Source organism: Oncorhynchus mykiss, chromosome 14 (assembly GCF_013265735.2).
Source record: "Oncorhynchus mykiss isolate Arlee chromosome 14, USDA_OmykA_1.1, whole genome shotgun sequence".
NCBI classification, from domain to species: Eukaryota; Metazoa; Chordata; class Actinopteri; order Salmoniformes; family Salmonidae; genus Oncorhynchus; species Oncorhynchus mykiss.
In genome coordinates, this window is record NC_048578.1 from 4,281,379 (window position 1) to 4,290,067 (window position 8,689).

At 40.7% G+C, this 8,689-nt stretch overlaps 1 long non-coding RNA gene across 1 annotated transcript; it reads left to right on the top strand.

Moving 5' to 3' along the window:
• Positions 1 to 4,231: 4,231 nt before the first annotated feature.
• On the top strand, positions 4,232 to 7,391 carry LOC110489462. The gene is made up of 3 exons (XR_002468576.2): positions 4,232 to 4,576; positions 6,895 to 7,004; positions 7,316 to 7,391. It is a non-coding gene; the product is annotated as an uncharacterized LOC110489462 (long non-coding RNA).
• Positions 7,392 to 8,689: the final 1,298 nt, after the last annotated feature.

The following is an 8,689-nucleotide window of genomic DNA, read 5'->3' on the forward strand; positions in this document are numbered from 1 at the left end:
GATCACTGCCTGCACCTGCCCGCCTGTCCAACATCACTACTCTGGACGGCTCTGACTTAGAATTAGACTGTAAACTCTCCTTCCAGACCCACATCAAACATCTCCAATCCAAAGTTAAATCTAGAATTGGCTTCCTATTTCGCAACAAAGCATCCTTCACTCATGCTGCCAAACATACCCTTGTAAAACTGACCATCCTACCAATCCTCGACTTCGGCGATGTCATTTACGAAATAGCCTCCAATACCCTACTCAACAAATAAGAAATTTAAGATGTGTGTTATATCCAGCTCAGGGCTCCAGCTATTCATTTGGTTTGCTAACTTGCTGGCTAAGTGGCCAGATGTCAAGGTCAAGTATCTTGGTTACAGCAGAGATATTCAATCCCCACCTGGATCAAGATCCCTGTTACCCAAATAGTTTTGTGTATCAAAACAAAATATTTTCGGCAATAATGCCTTGGTGTGCACTTCTGGTAATACCGTATAACCTGGCTCAGAAACGATATGATGGTTTGAAAATCTTTATACCGCCAAATCCATTTTTTTTGCCATCTCAGAAATAGTCGAATAAAATGGACTACTTCAAAATGGAGAAGGCCTCAGATGTTGCTGCCTGATTTCTCACAGACGCCGTAATGGGACAGATACAATCATGCGATGTCTATCTATGTTTATGTGCTACACGCATCAGAGTTTCCCATGGTGTGCCGCGAAGGACTCTACTCAAGCCTTTATGTAGCCATAGCTCCTCGTACGGAGACAAACTGTAGTTACTGTAGTTAATCCAATAAAACAACAAGACTAAAAATGACACAAATACTATTCAAAACATAATTTAAGGTACCATAAATTAATCAAATTAAATAATTTAATTTAGTTCTGAACCCTGGGAACCCCAACTATTATCCTTGGAATCTCCCCAATCAGCTTTGCATTGGTATTGCCACTTCCTGTTTAGAGAGATGAAGACCAAATGGTGACAACAAACAATTCTGATTTCATTGATTAACAGTTATGATCACATACTTTGCAAATATAAAAATGTGTCTGAGTATTTCTCATAAATAGTTATGTAATAAAAAAAATATACAACATTGAAATTGGTGGTTACAATATCTTCAGGTGTGATAGATTGTAAAAAGTAGGAAGAGTTGCTATTTATGTACAAACAATATTCATGGGATCATATTCTCTAAATATTACTGTTCTAATAAATTTGAGATGTTGGTTGTAGATGTGGCCATAAGCCAAAATATGAATTTATATTAATTTGTAGCTGGGATTTACCACACAGATTAATGTAAACTCCTCGCTAATTGACCTAATTCTGACATATAGTCACCACAAGTACTTGTCCAGTGGTGTCTTTTGCTAATGATCTCAGTGATCACTGTCCTATTGCAGATACCAAACAGAAAAACACTGATCCACATATAATTATGAAGATACTTAAAAAAAAATTAGACCCACGGGTTGCTTCATTATATGTATTATTCTGAGCTTTCTATCAGCAGCATGCCTGACCCTGAATTTGCCCTAGAATTGTTCTCATCTATTTGTATCTCTCTGGCAGACAAACACCGCGTGAGTTCCATCTCAGACTCTGCTGGTGATCCCTCTAAATGTTGGAAAACAGTTCATGCACTGAAGCGTGGAAATTCCTCTCCTTCCTTGCCTAAGCAAGTTGTTTCAGACTCTGGCATCATTACTGAGAAAAAATAAGATAAGTCATGATTTTAATCAGCATTTTGTCTTGGCAGGGTCTTTTTTTCAAATATATGGCGGTTTATTAATTTCCCCTGCTCTGTCAGCCGACTGCTCTTCCGTCTCCCAGGCTCTAGTTGGCTTGATGTAAGATCTGTCAACTTCCAGTGAATCTTTGTTTTCGTTTCAACAGCTTTCTGCTTGTGATGTGCTAAACGCCTTGCTTTAGATTTTTGTTTTAAAAAATCCACGGGGGCTGATCTACTTGATCCTTTTTTTAGCTGCAGCTTTCTGCTCCCCTGATTGTGGAATGATTGACACATATTTTGAATCTGACGAAGATCTCGAGTGCTATACCCAGGGTTTGGTAGGTGGCCCATGTGCTCCGTCTTCACAAAGGTGGGACCCCTCTGACCTAAAAAAATGATCTCCCGATCTCTAAACTGTCTTGCCTAGCGGACATTTCTGACTCTTTAATCAACTCAGCTTAGATCTTTCCTAGCTACGAAGTGTTTATCGATCGGGTTTCAGGCCAGGTCATAGCATCATCTCTGCTGCATAACTGGGTCCTGTACTTTTTACTGTCTACATACAGTGCCTTCGGAAAGTATTCAGACCCGTTGACTTTTTCCACATTTTGTTATTCTGAAATTAATTAAATAGTTTTTTTCCTCATCAATCTACATACAATAACCCATAATGCCAAAGCAAAAACAGGTTTTAAGATTTTTTTTGCTAATTTATAAAAACTAAAAACCTGAAATATCACATTTATGTAAGTATTCAGACCCTTTACTCAGTACTTTGTTGAAGCACCTTTAGCAGCGATTACAGCCTAGAGTCTTCTTGGGTATGACGCAACAAGCTTGGCACAACTGTATTCAGGGAGTTTCTCCCATTTTTCTCTTCAGATCCTCTCAAACTCTGTCAGGTTGCATGGGGAGCGTCGATGCACATCTATTTTCAGATCTCTCCAGAGATGTTAGATTGGGTTCAAGTCCGGGCTCTGGCTGGGCCACTGAAGGGCATTCAGAGACTGTCCCGAAGCCACTCCTGCCTTGTTGTGGCTGTGTGCTTAGGGTCGTTGTTGGAAGGTGAACTTTTGACCCAGTCTGAGGTCCTGAGTGCTCTGGAGCAGGTTCTCTCTCTGTACCTTGCTCCGTTCGTTCATCTTTCCTTCTATTCTGACTAGTCTCCCAGTCCCTGACACTGAAAAACCTTCCCACATCATGATGCTGCCACCACCATGCTTCACCATAGGGATGGGGCTATATTTCCTTCAGATGTGACACTTGGCATTCAGGCCAAAGAGTTCAATCTTGGTTTCATCAGACTTGAGAATCTTGCTTCTCATGGTTCTCAGAGTCCTTTAGGTACCTTTTGGCAAATTCCAAGCGAGCTGTCATGTGCCTTTTGCTGAGGAGTGGCTTCCATCTGGCCCCTGCCATAAAGGCATGATTGGTGGAGTGCTGCAGAGATTGTCCTTCTGGAAGGTTCTTCCATCTCCACAGAGGAACTCTGGAGCTACTGGCTATATGTCTAAAGTGACCATCACCTCCCTGACCAAGGCCCTTCCCCCACGATTGCTCAGTTTGGCCAGGCGGCCAGCTCTAGGAAGAGCCTTGGTGGTTCCAAACTTCTTCCATTTAATGGAGGCCACTGTGCTCTTGGGGACCTTCAATGCTGCAGAAATGTTTCCATACCTTTCCCCAGATCTGTGCCTCGACACAATCCTGTCTCAGAGCTCTACGGACATGCACTTTCAAATGTGGGACCTTATATAGACAGGTTTGTGCCTTTCTAAATCATGTCCAATCAATTGAATTTACCACAGGTGGACTCAAATCAAATTGTAGAAACATCTCAAGGATTATCAATGAAAACAGGATGCACCTGAGCTCAATTTCGAGTCTCATAGCAAAGGGTCTGAATACTTATGTAAATAAGGCATTTTTGTTTTTTATTTGTAATACATTTGCAAAACTGTCTAAAAGTAGATTGATGAAGGGGGGAAAAACTATTTTATCCATTTCAGAGTAAGGCTGTAACATAACAAAATATGGAAAAAGTCAAAGGGTCTGAATAATTCCGAATGCCCTGTATATTGTAATTAATTTGCCAGACTATATTATATCTTCATCCCATATGTGTTGGAGGCAGTGTGATGTTACAGCTATCTTTAGACATATAGCTAGTTGGCCTACCGACCACTGAGGTAGCCTATATAATTAACCCAACCAAACTAGGCCTATCTGAAATATGAAAATTATCAACGAAGTCACCAGGTAGCTTTTGTTCAGGCAAAGATGCGTCCATAGCATATTGCTAAACTGTATTTAAATGGAAAAAATTGCCAGGTGAAACCGTAGAAGATTAAATTTGTGCTTTCTGGTCACTAATCTGGATATGTGCGCCCGCCTTTGGTCATTGGTCAATAGAAAAAACACGCACGTTTTTGGTTCTGAAAAACAGATTAGATGTTTTGTTTTTTTTATAATTTGGTGCAATGCTATAGGTCTATGTTAGTGACCAGATCGATTAAGCAAATGTATAAATATAAAATACAAATGGTAGGGTATATGTAGCTTCTTAAAATAAGTATTCCTTTTTTTTTTCTTCCATTCAGTTTCACCTGGGGAAACCTTCTTGTTACCCCCATTGTGAGACCCACGGCGTTAGCTCACCCGACCAGAACAGGCAAACATTTCTCTTCTGTTCTTAGTACGTTTAAAAAATGTTTACCGGCCAGGATATGTATGGCTTCGTATCCAGAACCATGTGGGAAAACACAAACTTACGATCCCACAACTTCCAAGGAAACAATGTTCTCGCTGGTTTTGGTTTCAGCATGACTTCCTATCAAAACAAAGGTAAAATAAAAACCTTATAGGATGAATGCATGGGAAGTCCTTTCCCGAACCCAAACAAATGTTACAACTGTGATACATCGTTTATGTGAGCAGCGCCAACAATACACAGATAAATATTACAAACATGTTTGCTGTTAAATGTTAATATATGCTGGCATGTTGTAACCGAGACAGGAATGAATGACTTGGCGTGTGGGTGTAGGTTCTTCCTACTCTTTACTCAAGGGCACGGCACTACCTTGATACTTATTATGGTAACGCCAATCTCGTGGTGAATGAGCTACCAATGTTCACCACGAGAGGGCAGCATATCCATGAGGATCTTTAATAAATATCAGTGACCACCTTTACATGCGCACAGTAATCAGAATAGTGGCTCACTTATACTCACAGACAATATTTTAACAGTTTTAGAAACCTCAGAGTGTTTTCTATCCAATGCTACCAAGTATATGCATATCCTAGCTTCTGGGCCTGAGTAACAGGCAGTTTACTTTGGGCATGTCAGTCATCCGAAATTCCGAACAGGTTAAGGTCTTATTTGGGGATAAGCTGTTTACATGCACCTTTGATATCCCACTCATGAGTATCCATGTATCCATGAATAAACTGCATATTCCTCATTTAAGTATATGGGTTAAATGGAATAGTAACTGAAATATGGATGCTGACCTCTCCCATGTAGCTTAATATAGTATTAACTACTGCAGAATGATGCATTTCTTGCAGTGAAATTATACCACAAATGTTCATTTTGTTTAGGCAACAGGAGTGGAGAAATATAATTTCCTTCTGTCAGCGTCTCTTGGGATAATGTGAATGAGCGTGTAATGTGTTATATTTGACACTGTTATACAAGTAAACAGTATTTAACCACATACAATATGCAGCCAAGACGAACTGAAGTCTTATCATAAACGTGTTTCATCGATGACATTTGGACATTTTGCACAGGACCAGTCTTTCCACTGTTTTGAAGTTATTGCGTTTTCTCCGCATCACTAAACGAAACAGACATCTTTACCGGTGTTAACTCGATTACTAATGCATTAATCTATCCATGTAAGACATTATTCTGGTGACCAGTTCTTTATTTATGTAGTCTTTGTCACGTTCTGACCATAGTTATTTTGTGTTTGCCCTGTTTTAGTGTTGGTCAGGACGTGAGCTGGGTGGGCATTCTATGTTGTGTGTCTAGTTTGTCTATTTCTATGTTTGGCCTGATATGGTTCTCAATCAGAGGCAGGTGTTAGTCATTGTCTCTGATTGGGAACCATATTTAGGTAGCCTGTTTTGTGTTGGGATTTGTGGGTGGTTGTTTCCTGTCTTTGTGTTTTCTGCACCAGTTAGGACTGGTTTGGTTTTTTGCCGTGTTTATTGTTTTGTATTATGTTTAGTTTTCTTATTAAAAAACGTGAACTATAACCACGCTGCGTTTTGGTCCGCCTCTCCTTCCCAGGAAGAAAGCCGTTACAGTCTTCTGGAGAAAATGTTACGACAGAAGAGAGAGAAGCTGCACGTATCAAACTATAGTTAACAAACAAATGGCCTACCAAAATGTCTGAAATTATAAGCAGAAACGTGTCTAAATTCGAGGTGCAAGTAGCCAGTAGTAAATTATCATAAAACATTATCGTGGATGGAACTGCGCAGGTAGCCATCTTTTTGACGTGATTTGTTTGACAAGCAGATGAAAACATCCTCACACAACACTCGCGGTATGTGAACCTGAACCTGTGCAGACCGCAAGAAGAACAGTCAACGGGATAAGATGTTTATATGACACAGTGTCGCATTTTAGAACAGCACATCCCAGGCATCTTATCAGGCTTTCTCTTTACCGGAGACAAGACTTTTCGGGTTATTGTAAACTGAATATGATGTTTATATGCGGCAACTCAAAAAACAGAATACTCCCAAATAATAACTGGATATTGGTGTATATGTACATGTGAATGAGGTCAATAAGTCCATTGAAATGTGGACTCCAATGTTTTAAAAAAAGTTATGTGAAGATGGAGAGGCCCATAAGCACCAGTTAATACTTTTCAGAGTTAATTTTGTTTACTTCATTTCACAATGTTTTTTTTCTGCCAAACAACAATATTAAATTACATGCATAAAATTGGCCAAGTCCTGAAATGAACACTATCGGTATAGAACAGTGTACTGTAGAATAGTGTATTGCATTCTATTGAGAAATAAAGCTGAAACCTTATGTGGGTGTCCTTTTCCTAAGGCACAAATAGTACAGATTTTATGTTATTGAGGCTTTTATCACATTCTCATCACATACATTTATTTTCTTGTACTTCAAGCTGTCAGCCATTCTTCCACCATAATAGACGTGTTTCATCTGAAGAATGACAGTGGATCTGGATTCATCGAGCGAAGAAGGAATGACTGTCTCCACATCGTTACAAAACAGGTATGTCGTCCCGTTCTTTACTGCAGATGTTGCCATGGACACCCAGACAAAAATATGACACAATTGAACCCAGCAATTCTATAATTCACCGTCTTAAGCTTGGTTTTCCATTGAGATAATTGATGGATGAAGCAAAGCAATATCTTCCAAAAGGGCATTGGATTTTAAGATCCTAAAACTGTAGAAGGAACATTTCTATATTTCATCATGTCAGTTCAGATAGAGAAACCAGAACCTTATGTTTGCTGTCATGGAGTATTGTATCCCCCTCTCATCTTTTGGCACTGCCAGCCACTATTTATGTCTTCCAGGCATTTAACTTCTCAATGACAGCAGCAGCAGCGAGTGCATGCAGGCATGACAGTGGACAGGCTAATGTCCCTCTCCTCCCTGTGGTGGTGTCTGGAACATCAGTCTCATCTGACTCCTGGCACACAACAACCTCCCCCCTCTCCTCTCTTTGAGGAGGACGCAGAGGAAGGTTCTTTGTGCCGATTAGGGAGCCTGGACTAATGTGTCAGTGCCAGCAGAGTGGCCAGGACTGAGGACTCCGCATTGATTTTCCCCTGCAGGTGCTGTGGGACTGAGCCCTATAATGATGTGTAATTGTAATTGATTAGTGGTCATGAGCTGCTCTGTCAACAGAGCTCTGTTCTGGGTCGTACTATTTAGGCACCAAATAGAAGAAACGGACTGAAACAGGAAGGGATCACCTGAACTTGTCAAATAAGAAACGTTTGGCTACGGTGTGCTCTGATGAATATGACCGTGACCTGACCTTTCCTCTCCTGGGTCTGTCCGTGACCTTGTGAAAAGAAGATGTGACGTCCATCCTTGAGGTGAGACTGAGGTGAAACTCAGTCTTTAGTCTGACAACACAGTATCCGGTTCCTTTCCCCGTATTACTATGACAAGAGAAATCAGCAATTCTGTTTAACTGAACACCACTGTGTGATTGGAATGGCGCAGATGACTGCGAAGTTCAAATCAAAGCACTGTTATTCACAACGACGGTCAAACCAACAATTCTGTAGTGAGTCATGGTTCCAAGAAACTCAGGTCAGAAGATAAGGTATGATTTTATTTGAGTTTTCTCCGTGAAATGTTAAGAGAATTTCTGTTAAAATGCCCTGGCTTGGTCATTATCGTAGCCTTGGGCGACAATGTATATCCTCAGCATACTTATATCATGCATCTCCATAAAGTATGCTGTAATAATACTATGTGTGGTCCCAAAAAATACGTTGCACCGGGCCCACCACTCAGCGGCAGCTCTACCGTGGTCTCAGTGATTTCTCTCACAGCAGGGGCAGCATTAACAGAGCAGCCATTTGCCGTAATAGCTTACAGATGGTTCTTATTTGACTTGTCAGCCGAGTCTACCGAGCCTAGATGTGCTGCTATTGCCTACGGCACCAAATGAACCCCACTGTTGTCCTGTCACTCTCCCTGTTGTCTCTGTAATAGTCTCATCAAAGGAGAAAGTCTACTTGGCACTTTATTACTGTTGCTTCTTTAGCCTTCATTGGCAGTACACACCCTCATTATCAACAGTCGCTATTACGAAACGAAACCCACCCCAGTCAACACTGAAGTAGAGCATTTGATTCCTGGGACCCCCCCATACGTAAACATCGTATGCACGCATGACCGCAAGTCACTTTGGATAAAAGTTTGCATGTACA